This window comes from Glycine soja, chromosome 8 (assembly GCF_004193775.1).
Source record: "Glycine soja cultivar W05 chromosome 8, ASM419377v2, whole genome shotgun sequence".
Lineage (NCBI taxonomy): Eukaryota > Viridiplantae > Streptophyta > Magnoliopsida > Fabales > Fabaceae > Glycine > Glycine soja.
In genome coordinates this window covers 26,588,250-26,600,576 of record NC_041009.1, presented here as the reverse complement: position 1 = coordinate 26,600,576, position 12,327 = coordinate 26,588,250, and the positions used below count along the sequence as shown (strand labels likewise).

At 37.5% G+C, this 12,327-nt stretch overlaps 1 non-coding gene across 1 annotated transcript; it reads left to right on the top strand.

Moving 5' to 3' along the window:
• The first annotated feature begins 11,979 nt into the window (after window positions 1-11,979).
• Window positions 11,980-12,086, top strand: LOC114424856. The gene has a single exon (XR_003669146.1). It is a non-coding gene; the product is annotated as a small nucleolar RNA R71 (small nucleolar RNA).
• The last annotated feature ends 241 nt before the right edge of the window (window positions 12,087-12,327 follow it).

Sequence of the window (12,327 nt, the reverse complement as noted above, 5' to 3'; positions counted from 1 at the left end):
AAACCATTCTCTTGTTAAAATATATTTTTAGTTTATATTTTCCTTCAATTAATTTGATTATGATGACTAACAATTTTTCATTATTTGTTTGTTTTGATTGATTGAAATTATGAGTATGTGTTCTTGATTAAGTTTATCTTCTTTGCATGAAATCTTCATTCAAATATTTTGATAATATCTATAATCATTATTCTTCAATACTTGTGTTTGATTACTTTGATATAATTGAATATCTGCATTTTTTTTTAATATTATTGCATAATTTTAAATATGATATGTGAATTACTTGATTAAGATTCATTCATAAAGTATTTTTAATATATTTTTTATTAAAAAGTATTTTGATACTCATTCAAATTCCTTCTTCCCTAAAAAGTCAATTAGTTTTTATTTTTAGGCTAAAATGACTACTGGTAATCGATTACCATATTAGTGTACTCGATTACAAGCAGTTATTTTTGGCTATGTTGCTCTCTGGCAATCGATTACCATATTAGTGTAATTGATTACCACGCGTCCCTGCACCTATATATTCAAATTTCAAATTTTGAAATCTGCAACCCCTCTTCTTCTCGAAAACCCTCGTCCCCAAATCTTTCTTCAACCATATCTCGCTCATTTCTTGTCCAAATCACTCCCAACAAAGCCCAAACTTCATCTTTTTTCATTCTCTTTCATTTGAACCAATTAAAATTTCAAATAATCTCTTCAAATGGCGGAACCATCATAGAAGCGAAAGGGTACTTTGAGTCAGAGTCAATGGCATTCTGAGACTCAGGAAACGCCGATTCCTTCCTCTATTCCCTCTGCCTCATTGTTTTCATCCAAAGAACAGCGGATACGGTACACAAATCTCTTTTCTTCTCGTTCTATTGTTCATCCAAAATTCATTGATATGGATTTCTTTTCAAATGAGAGTTTTGAATGCATTCAGGCATTTGAAAACTCCAATCTTATTCCTTTCATGTCTTTAAAATTTCCTGTTTACTCTGAGTTAGTCAAAGCCTTCTATTCAAACCTTGAAATCCAAGAAGGCACTTTAATTTCTGAAGTGTATGGGATTAAAATGGTCTTTGACCAATCCCTATTCTATGAGTTAACCCAATCATCCAGTGAAGGTGTACCATTTGAAGGTACATTGATTGATGATTGGAAATATGAATTTTCTGTGCATGATGCCTGCCGGTTGGTTTGCACCAAACAAGCGGATATGACCGGAAGGCTTCTTGCCAGTTCATTGGCTTTTGAGAGCCGCATCCTTCATTACCTTATTGTTCGTATCTTGCTTCCAAGATCTTCAAACCTTGCACAGGTTTCTGAAGAAGATCTTATTGTTATGTGGGCCTTTCATAAAGGCCGACAATTTGATTGGGCACACTTAGTCCGATATCGCATGCATAAGGCATTGCGATTAAATGCTCCATTACCATATCCTCATCTAGTCACTCTCTTCCTTCAACACTTTAACGTCCCTCTTGATTCTGAACCTTATGTTCAAATCAAGAGATCCTTTCTAATAGGTGCTGTTGTCATTGCATCCTTTGGTTATCAAAATGAGCGTGATGGCTCTTGGGTGAAAAAGGATGCTCGACCTGTTGATGAAGAAGAACATGGTGGAGAAGATTCCTCTCTTCTTCAAAAGATTTTGGATAGGTTCGATGGTCTTCAAACCTTTGTTGGTGAAAGGTTTGATACTTTGGAGTTACAAGTGGGCATGCGCTTTAATGAGATGGAGTCAAGAATCACCAAGGTCGAAGAAGATGTTTCTTATATTTGTACGAGCTTTGATCTACCACCACCGCCGCCACCATTATCTTAGTTTTCTATTATTTAATATTACTAGTACTTTGTTTTCTAGCCGTGTATTTGGCTATATTATGACATTTGGATAATTTAGTGTTTCTTTATTTGCATGGTTTGATTGCACAATTATGAATTATGTTATATGACTATGTGGTTTTTATATATTTGATCTATTTATGTTTCTTGCTTCATGATTGGTTTATATTCTTCAATGTATGCCTTGTGAATGATTAATAGTATATGTTTGTCTTATACTTGTTACGCACTTTGGCTTTTTGTTGATGCCAAAGGGGGAGAGAAATAGGGATTAAATCAAGAACTCGCATGAGTAATTAACTTAATTTCAAGTGAAGCATAAACTCAAAAACAAAGGGGGAGAATTTAAGTGAGTGATCGACTAGGAAAAAGTGTGTCTATGTGTTTCTTGATTTCAGAGTTGTCATCATCAAAAAGGGGGAGATTGTAGAAGCAAACTTCATAGCTTCATGATGATGAATCAAGATTGATTCAAGGTGTTTTGATGATAACAAAGATGATGACAAAAAGCACATGAGAATGATTTCAAGATTGAGTCAAGAACAATTCAAGAATCAAGAGAAAGTTTCATCAAGAAGATTCAAGATTCAAGAATAATTAAGATAAAGATTCAAGAATCAAGAGAAGACTTAATCAAGATAAGTATAAATTTTTTTTTCAAAACATTGAATAGCACAAGAAGTTTTCACAAAATCATTACCAAAGGGTTTTACTCTTTGGTAATCGATTACCAGATTATAGTAATCGATTACCAGTTGTTTTAAAACGTTAAAATTTTCAAAATTAAAAATGAAGAGTCACATCTGTTGATGTGTAATCGATTACACCTTTATGGTAATCGATTACCAGTGACTATTTTCGAAAAATTCATTTCCAAAAGTCACATTTTTCAAGTGACTTGTTTCTGAAGATTCTTTCAAAAGTCATATCTTTTTAAGTGATTAGTTTTAAAGGAATTGCCAAGAGTTACAAGTTTTGACTTGAGCCATCAAGAAACTATAAATATGTGACCTTGGCAAGAAACAAAAATTCAATTCAATTGATTCATATCCGTCATCTCTTTCAATCATTCTATCTTTCAATCTATCTTTCAACATCTTCTTTCATTTCATTCAGAACTTTCTTATTTCATCTTCTCTTCATCTTTCTAAAAGTTTTTGCTCAAAACTTTCTCTTCCAAGAAAAGTTCTTTGTTCAAAAACTTGTGTTATTCATCTTTTTCATTCCCTTCTACCTTTGCCAAAAAGAATTCGCCAAGGACTAACCGCCTGAATTCTTTTTGTGTCTCTCTTCTCCCTTTTCCAAAAGAACGAAGGACTAACCGCCTGAATTCTTTTGTGTCTCCCTTCTCCCTTGTCAAAGAATTCAAAATGACACAGTCTGAGAATTCTTTTGATTCTTCCCATTCCCTAAAACAAAAGATTTCAAAGGACTAACCGCCTGAGAATTCTTTTGTTTCCCCCTTCACAAAGTTTCAAAGGACTAACCGCCTGAGAACTTTGTCTTAACACATTGGAGGGTACATCCTTTGTGGTACAAGAAGAGGGTACATCTACTTGGGTTGTTGTGACTGAGAACAAGAGAGGGTATATCTCTTGTGGATCAGTTTTAGTGGAGTATACATCTACTAGGTTGTTCAAAGAGAACAAGAGAGGGTACATCCCTTGTGGATCTTTGGTTGTAAAAGGATTTTTACAAGGTTGAAAAGAAATCTCAAGCACTGCAGGTCGCTTGGGGACTGGATGTAGGCACGGGTTGTTGCCGAACTAGTATAAATCTCTTGTGTTTGTCTTCTTCTTCCCTACTCTTTTAATTTCTGTTGTGCACTTTAATTATTGCTTTTACTTTTGGTAATATTAAGAAGGATAGATTTTTAATTAGTAAAGGTTCGTTAATAATTAATTCAACCCCCCCTTCTTAATTATTCCGAGGCCACTTGATCCAACAAAAAAGAATTCAGGCAGTTAGTCCTTGGCGAATTTTTTTTGGCAAAGGGGGAAGGGAATGAAAAAGATGAATAGCACACTTTTGTTTTCAAGGTTTAGAAAACCAGAAAACTTTATAAAGCTTTTGGCAAAGGAAGAAGAAGAAGTACAAGTTCAAAGAGATGTTCAAAAGTTAATTGGAAAAGTTTTAATAATTATTATGAATTTTTCTAAAATGCAAGTCAAGGTCTTGCTTTTATAGATTTTCATGTCTAGTCAAGAAAACCATTAAAGGAGTTATAACCTTTAGAAAAACTTGAAAACCATTGGAAGAGTTACATCTTTTGATTTTTATTCAAAACCCATCACTGGTAATCGATTACCAAATCATTGTAATCGATTACACAAAGCATTTTTGTGAAAGGATGTGACTCTTCATAATTGAATTTGAATTTCAACGTTCAAACATACTGGTAATCGATTACCAAATAATTGTAATCGATTACACCATTTTGAAATTGATTGGAACGTTGTAAATTCAGTTGAAAGCTTATTGAAAATAATCTTTGCTACTGGTAATCGATTACAATAAACTGGTAATCGATTACCAGAGAGTAAAAACTCTTTGGTAAAAGATTTTGCGAAAACTTCATGTGCTACTCAATGTTTTGAAAAAACTTTTTACTACTCATCTTGATTTAGTCTTTTCTTGATTCTTGAATCTTCAACTTGATTATTCTTGACTCTTGATTCTTGAAACTTGAATCTTGAAACTTGATTCTTGAATCTTGAAATCAAATTTCTCTTGATTCTTGAAGTGTTCTTGACTCAATCTTGAACTCATTCTCTTGGGCTTTTTGTCATCATCTTTGTTATCATCGAAACTCCTTGAATCAATCTTGATTCATCATCATGAAGCTTGCTTCTACAACTGATTCCTTTTAAATCAGAGATGTGCCAACCAATAGCCGCTTTACAATGTTTTAGAATATGCACCAGTTGATCCTCTTCCTCCTTATTCAAAGAGTTGCTATGTATAACAGGTTTGGTCTCATTATTCTCCAAGAACACATACTTTAAATGCGTTGGAAGGGTCTTTAATTCTGCTTTGGGCTTTTTTGTTGGTCTAAAATTTTTTAATTCTTCAAAAACCACATGACCAACAGAGTTGTTTTTTGGATCATCAGGCTCTTCATCACAAACTAAGCAATCTACCACATAACCAGGTTCTTTTTCCAAAGGAAACTGTAATATCATGGTTGAAGTTGATGATGCTATTTCCTGCTCCACCTCTTCTTCTTCAAAACAGGCATCACCCATATCTGAGTGTTTCATGGCTTCAATGAGGTCAAAAGAGATTTTCTGATCCTCCACACTAAGTTCCAATCGACCTTTATCTGCACCTACAACATAGCCAACAGTTGCCATGCAAGGATATTCTGGAGTACTGGAGACTTCATCCTTTTCTTCTTCATTGATCAATTGATGATGGATTGTGGTAACTTGAAGAATGCTTTCTTGATGTGCTTCAATCTTTGCATACTCTTCTTCTCTTCTGTCCATAACTTTAGCCATGCCATCTACCAATTTGCCAAGCTGAGTTTCAGTTCTTTTAAAAGCTTGTTTCATTGAATCTACAGTATCTTTGAATTGCATTAGCAGGTCATCCAGACTAGACAATCCTTCTGCTTCATTTTGATAATAAGGTTGCCATTCTGACTCCCATTGATAATCTACAGAAGAATAGTCCTTTTCAAACTGAATTCCCTGTTGTTGCATGGAATAATAGTCACCTTTAGAGCTAGCTTGGTACGTCATGAAGTCTGCCAATACACTTTCAAGATCAGGAGCTCTTCCTTTCTCATAATAGTTGTACATGGCCGGTTCCTGCCTCCGATCAAAGTTATTTAAAGAATAAAAATAGCAACTGTCCTGGTGATGTTCTCCTCTAGCAAAATCACAATTTATTAGTGGAATAGAGATAACAATCTTCATGATACAGCGGTAAGAGATTTGTCTTCCTTAGGAATAATTAAGCCACCTGTAGGAGATTCTATACATACAAAATACTAACAGAACAGCGGTTGCCCAATTCAATAAGAGAAAACAAATATGAATTGAAAACAACTATTCACAGATAATCAAAGAATAACGAATAAAGAATAGACACCAAAAAACGAACTAACTTTCCAAATAAAAAGAAGTTCCCCGGCAACGGCGCCAAAAACTTGTTCGCTTCCAGCAAGTGCACCAGATCGCGCAAGTAGTATAAAACGGTAAGAACCGACTTTATTGCTTTGTTGCTTTTCTTTTTCTTTTTTCGAATTTTTTTTTTCTCTTTTTTTTCTCTTTTTTTTTTAACTCTATAGCCTTTGAGAAACAACATTTCATTCAGCATGTCCAACATTTAACCAATATACAATGTACATCAAGTATGGCCCAAAATGCATCATGAAGCATAGCCAACAAAACAAGTTGTCCAATGAAACAAAAAACCCCCATACTTATTCCCAAAACAATTCCAAAGCTCCAAAATTCCTTAAGGATATGGTGATATCATGGTTTTTCACTTAAGGCTTGTAGTGAGCTTCAAAACAAGGAAAGGGAAACAAGGCTCAAAAGGGCTATCAAAGGAATTAATTCAAGGTAAGTCCATTTGTCTAGAAGCTTATAAGAACAAAATTGCCTCAAATCATTTCCAAATATGCATGTGAATTAGGATAAATCAACAAGAATCAAGCCAAGGCTATTATGCAAGCAATCAATGGGGCAAAACACACCAAATGATTATGATGATGGATGGCTCAAATTCTCACAAAGGTAAACTCATCACTTTCAAATTGAGCTTTCAAAACTATCATGACATGTAGAGAAGAATCAAGGATTTCAAGTCACAAAATGTCAAGAACTTTTATTTTCAAAACAATTACCCATTTCTTGAACATATCCTATAATTCAAAGAAAAACATGCAAAGTCGTACGTGCACACAAAATTGACCCAAAATATTAAACTAAAAATCCGACGAAACTAACAACATTAACAAATTAACACAACTAACAAATTAACAAAACCAACAAAACTAGCAAAACCAAAGAACACCCCCCCCCCCATACTTAAACAACACATTGTCCTCAATGTAGCACAATTAAAAGATTAAAAACAATTAATTCATCAAAGAGAATCGGACAAGTGTAATAAAAGCAAAGAAGGAGATAGGAAAAGAAAAACTCCCTAAGTCATGGTGGAGGAAGAGTAGGGTGGAGTAAGGAAGTCTCTTCCACCATTACGTCCACTAAAGAAGGGTTCGTGAGGAATGGCTTAAGTCGATGTTCGTTGACCTTGAAGCTCTTGTTTGTGGAGTCGCTTTTGATCTCAACTGTACCATAAGGAAAAACATTAGTAACAACAAAAGGACCAATCCACTTAGACCTCAACTTACCACTCATGAGTCCAAGCCTAGAATTATACAATAACACTTTTTGCCCAACCACGAAGTCTTTTTTAACTATCATGCTATCATGGAACTTCTTGGTCTTTTCTTTGTAGAACTTGGCATTCTCATAGGCTTCTAGGCGGATTTCATCTAACTCACTCAGTTGCAACTTTCTTTCCTCACCAGCTTGATCCATAGAGAAGTTGCAAGTCTTCACTGCCCAGTAAGCTTTGTGCTCAATTTCCACTGGAAGATGACATGCCTTTCCAAAGACAACCCGATAAGGAGACATTCCTATGGGTGCTTTGTAGGCAGTCCGATGTGCCCAGAGAGCATCATCAAGCCTGGTACTCCAATCTTTCCTGCTTGGCTGCACAATCTTCTCTAAAATTCGCTTGATTTCTCGGTTAGAAATTTCTGCCTGTCCATTGGTCTAGGGGTGGTATGGTGTGGATACCCTGTGTACCACCCCGTACTTTTTAAGCAAGGCATGCATTGTCCTGTTGCAAAAATGGGTTCCTTGATCACTAACAATTGCTTTAGGTACTCCAAACCTGCAAAACAAATTAGACCTGACAAAGTCTGCGACAACTTTAGCATCATTAGTTCTAGTGGGCTTGGCTTCCACCCATTTTGAAACATAGTCAACTGCAAGGAGAATGTAAACATAACCAAAAGAGACAGGAAAAGGACCCATGAAATCTATACCCCAGACATCAAACACCTCACAGAATAGCATAGGTTGCTGAGGCATTTGTTGTCGCCATGTAAGTGTATTTCCTGCTCTCTGACACTGCTCACAAGTGCTACAGATCTTCCACGCATCTTTAAAGATGGTGGGCCAATAAAAACCACAAACAAGCACTTTGCGAGCTGTCCTTTGAACACCCAGATGACCTCCCGGTGCGGAAGAATGACAGAACTGTAGGACTGAGTCAGTCTCATGATCTGGAATGCACTGTCTAATGACCTGATCACTGCACAATTTCCACAAGTAGGGGTCATCCCAAATAAAATGCTTAGCATCACTTTTAATTTTATCTTTTTGGGCCTTAGATGCTAAGGGAGGAAAAACAGAAGCAACTAAATAATTGACAATATTAGCAAACCAGGGAGTAGAAAGAGAGTCAGAAATAATATACAGTATATACAAATGATCATCCGGGAAATCATCCCGAATAGGTGAATCTACATCAGATACACGTTAGATACGACTCAAATGATCAGCAACTAGATTTTGTGCTCCGCTCCTATCACGGATCTCCAAGTCAAACTCTTGGAGCCAGAGCATCCATCGGATCAACCTAGGCTTAGAATCAGCCTTCTTCAACAAGTACTTTAAAGCTGCATGGTCAATATAAACAATAATGCGGTTACCAAGCAAATAAGATCAAAATTTTTCAAGAGCAAAAACTATGGCTAAAAGCTCCTTCTCAGTAGTAGTATAATTCGCTTGGGCAGCATCTAAAGTCCTAGAAGCATAGTATATCACCCTAGGCAATTTATCAATTTTCTGAGCAAGGACAGCCCCCAATGCATAATTTGATGCATCACACATAAGCTCAAAAGGGGTTGTCCAGTCGGGTGCCTGGATGATGGGGGTGGTAGTCAGCACTCTTTTGAGGCAATCAAAAGCCTCTTTGCATCTGTCATTAAAGTCAAACTCCACCTCCTTTTGCAACAAGTTGGACAATGGAAGGGCTACTTTGCTAAAATCCCTTATAAAGCGCCTGTAGAATCCTACATGACCAAGAAAAGATCGCACCTCTCGTACACAAGAGGGGTAAGGCAATTGTGAAATAACAGAAATTTTTGCAGGATCTACTTCAATACCCTTATTGGAAATAATGTGGCCTAAAACTATACCTTGCTCAACCATAAAATGACATTTTTCAAAATTTAGAACAAGGTTAGTTTCAATGCATCTATTCAAAACTTTTTCCAAACTATTCAAACAACCATCAAAAGAGGATCCATATACAGTGAAATCATCCATAAACACCTCTATGCAATTTTCTAAAAAATCACTGAAAATACTAATCATGCACCGCTGGAAGGTACCAGGGGCATTGCACAGGCCGAAAGGCATCCTCCTATAGGCAAAAGTGTCGAAGGGGCAGGTGAATGTGGTCTTTTCCTGATCCTCAAGAGCAATAGTAATTTGCATATAACCAGAAAAACCATCAAGGAAACAGTAGTGGGATTTACCTGCCAGGCATTCAAGCATCTGGTCAATGAATGGCAGGGGAAAATGGTCCTTTTTGGTAACCTGGTTCAGCCTCCTATAGTCAATGCAGACTCTCCAACTGTTCTGCACCCGAGTAGGAATTAGCTCCTCCTTCTCATTTTTTATCACTGTGAGGCCGGTCTTCTTCGGGACTACCTGGACGGGACTCACCCATTGGCTGTTGGAGATAGGATAAATGATTCCAGCTTGCAAAAGCTTGGTTATCTCCTTCTTCACTACATCAAGAATCACCGGGTTGAGTCTTCTCTGTGGCTGTCTTACTGGTTTAGCTTCATCCTCTAAATTTATTCGATGCATACATGTGGATGGGCTAATACCAGGAATGTCCGCCAGGGTCCAGCCTATAGCCTTCTTATGCTTCTTGAGAACTGACAACAACTTCTCCTCTTGCTCATCAGCAAGGGAGGCAGATATAATCACTGGAAAACTCTTGCTATCATCCAAGTAAGCGTATTTTAAATTTGATGGCAGAGACTTCAATTCTGGTGTGGTCGGCTGGACAGTGGTACAAGGAGATGGTTTCTCAGCCTTTACCTTATAAAGAAAGTCAGAGGTATGTGTACTTCCTGAAACATGGTTAGTCCTATCTGACTCTATAAAATCAATCTCGAGAGGTAAAACACCACCACCAGACATGCAATCAATATCACTCTCAAATTCACTCTCAGATTCACTCTCAGCATCAAATTCAGACATATGATCAAGTACAATTTCAGACTCAATGCATGAAGAGTGAGAAGCATGCAGATTAGAATAAATATCAGTCATGTATTCATCAACAACATGGTCAATTATTTCAGCACGAAATACAGAAAGATCTTCAGATGGGTATTTCATAGCATCCAGAATATTAAAATGAACAGTTATATCACCAAACTCCATGGATAATGTGCCTGCATAAACATCTATCTTAGTTCTAGCAGTTTTCATAAAGGGTCTGCCTAGAATGATGGGAACTGATCCTTGAGAGAATCCATCTTCCATATTCAAAATATAAAAATCAACAGGGAAAATCAGTTCACCAACTCTAACTAAGACATCTTCTATGAAACCAACAGGGTAGGCAACACTTCTATTAGCTAAATGAATTACCACATCAGTTGACTGCAAGGGACCTAGAGATAGAGAATTAAAAATAGACAAAGGCATAACACTAACAGAAGCTCCTAAATCTATCATGGCATTGTCAAACTTACCATTCCCTATAATACAAGGTATGCTGAATGAACCTGGATCTTTGCATTTTTCAGGAATTTGAGGAACAGATTTACCAATCAATGCGGAGACATTTCTGCCCATGCTAATCCGTTCACTTCCTTTAAGCTTCCGCTTATTAGTGCACAGCTCCTTCAAGAATTTGGCATATCTTGGAATTTGCTTTATTGCATCCAACAGAGGTATGTTTACCTCTACTTTTCTAAACGTGTCCAAGATCTCTTTCTCTGCCTCTTCCATTTTTTTTTTGGAAACTGCTCTTGGAGGGAACGGAAGAGGGGGAATGTGCTACTTCTGCAAATCAGAATTACTTGTGGAAGAAGATTCACCTGTACAGAAATTGTTAGGTAAATTTTTGTCATCACCTTTTTCTGGAGTAGAGTGAAGTTTGGCAGGTTCATTTGCAGATGAGGAAGGTGCTACGGGTTGAGGTCCTTGACACTGCTTTCCCGACCTCAATGAAATGGCACTGACATTTTTGGGATTTTGGACAGCTTGAGAAGACAACTTGTCAGAATTCTGGGACTGTTGTTGATTCAATTGGGTAGCCAATTGTCCCATCTGATTGGTTAAGCTCTGAATAGAGGCTTTGGTCTCTTGTTGAAACTGCATGTTCTGCATAGTCATTTGCCTCACAAGTTCTTCGAGGGAAGGTTGTGGAGGGGCCTCAACTGTTGGTTGTTTCTGGGGTTGTTGTTGTTGTTGGATTGGTGGAGGAATGTATGGTCTGCTTGGGCCAGCAGCATTTTGGAAGGAAGGAGCAGGCTGCTGTTGTTGTTGCTGAGGGCTGGACCATCTGAGGTTAGGGTGATTCCTCCATCCAGGGTTGTATCTGTTGCTGGAGAGGTCATAATTGTTTTGTTGTGGTTGATTTTGCTGCTGAGGTTGAGGAGGTCTATTGTAAATATTTGCAGCATAAGCTTCAGGCTGCTCGATTGCTCCAGGTTGCTGCATGGAAGGGCAAAGGTCTGTATGGTGGTCAGCAGAGGAGCACAAACCACAAACCCTTGCAACAGGTACAGATTTCTTATTCAAGGCCAGCTGGGTTACCAAGTTAACCAATGCATCCAGTTTGCCTTCAAGCTTCTTAGTCTCAGATGATGCAGCTGAGTTTGTAGCTACCTCATGCACTCCTCTAATGACTATGGCATCATTTCTGGCGCTAAACTGCTGAGAGTTGGAAGCCATCTTCTCAATTAAATTTTTGGCTTCAGCAGAAGTCATGTCTCCAAGGGCTCCACCACTGGCAGCATCTATCATACTTCTCTCCATATTACTGAGTCCTTCATAAAAATATTGGAGAAGAAGCTACTCCGAAATCTGATGGTGAGGGCAACTGGCACATAGTTTTTTAAATCGCTCCCAGTTCTCATACAGGCTCTCTCCACTGAGTTGTCTAATACCTGAGATATCTTTCCTGATGGTTGTGGTCCTGGAAGCAGGGAAAATTTTTTCTAAGAATACTCTCTTAAGGTCATCCCAGCTCGTGATGGACCTTAGAGCAAGGTAATACAGCCAGTCCTTTGCCACTCCCTCCAGAGAATGAGGAAAAGCCTTCAGAAATATGTGATCCTCCTGGACATGTGGGGGTTTCATGGTGGAGCAGACAATATAAAATTCCTTCAAATGTTTGTGCGGGTCTTCACCTGCAAGGCCATGAAACTTT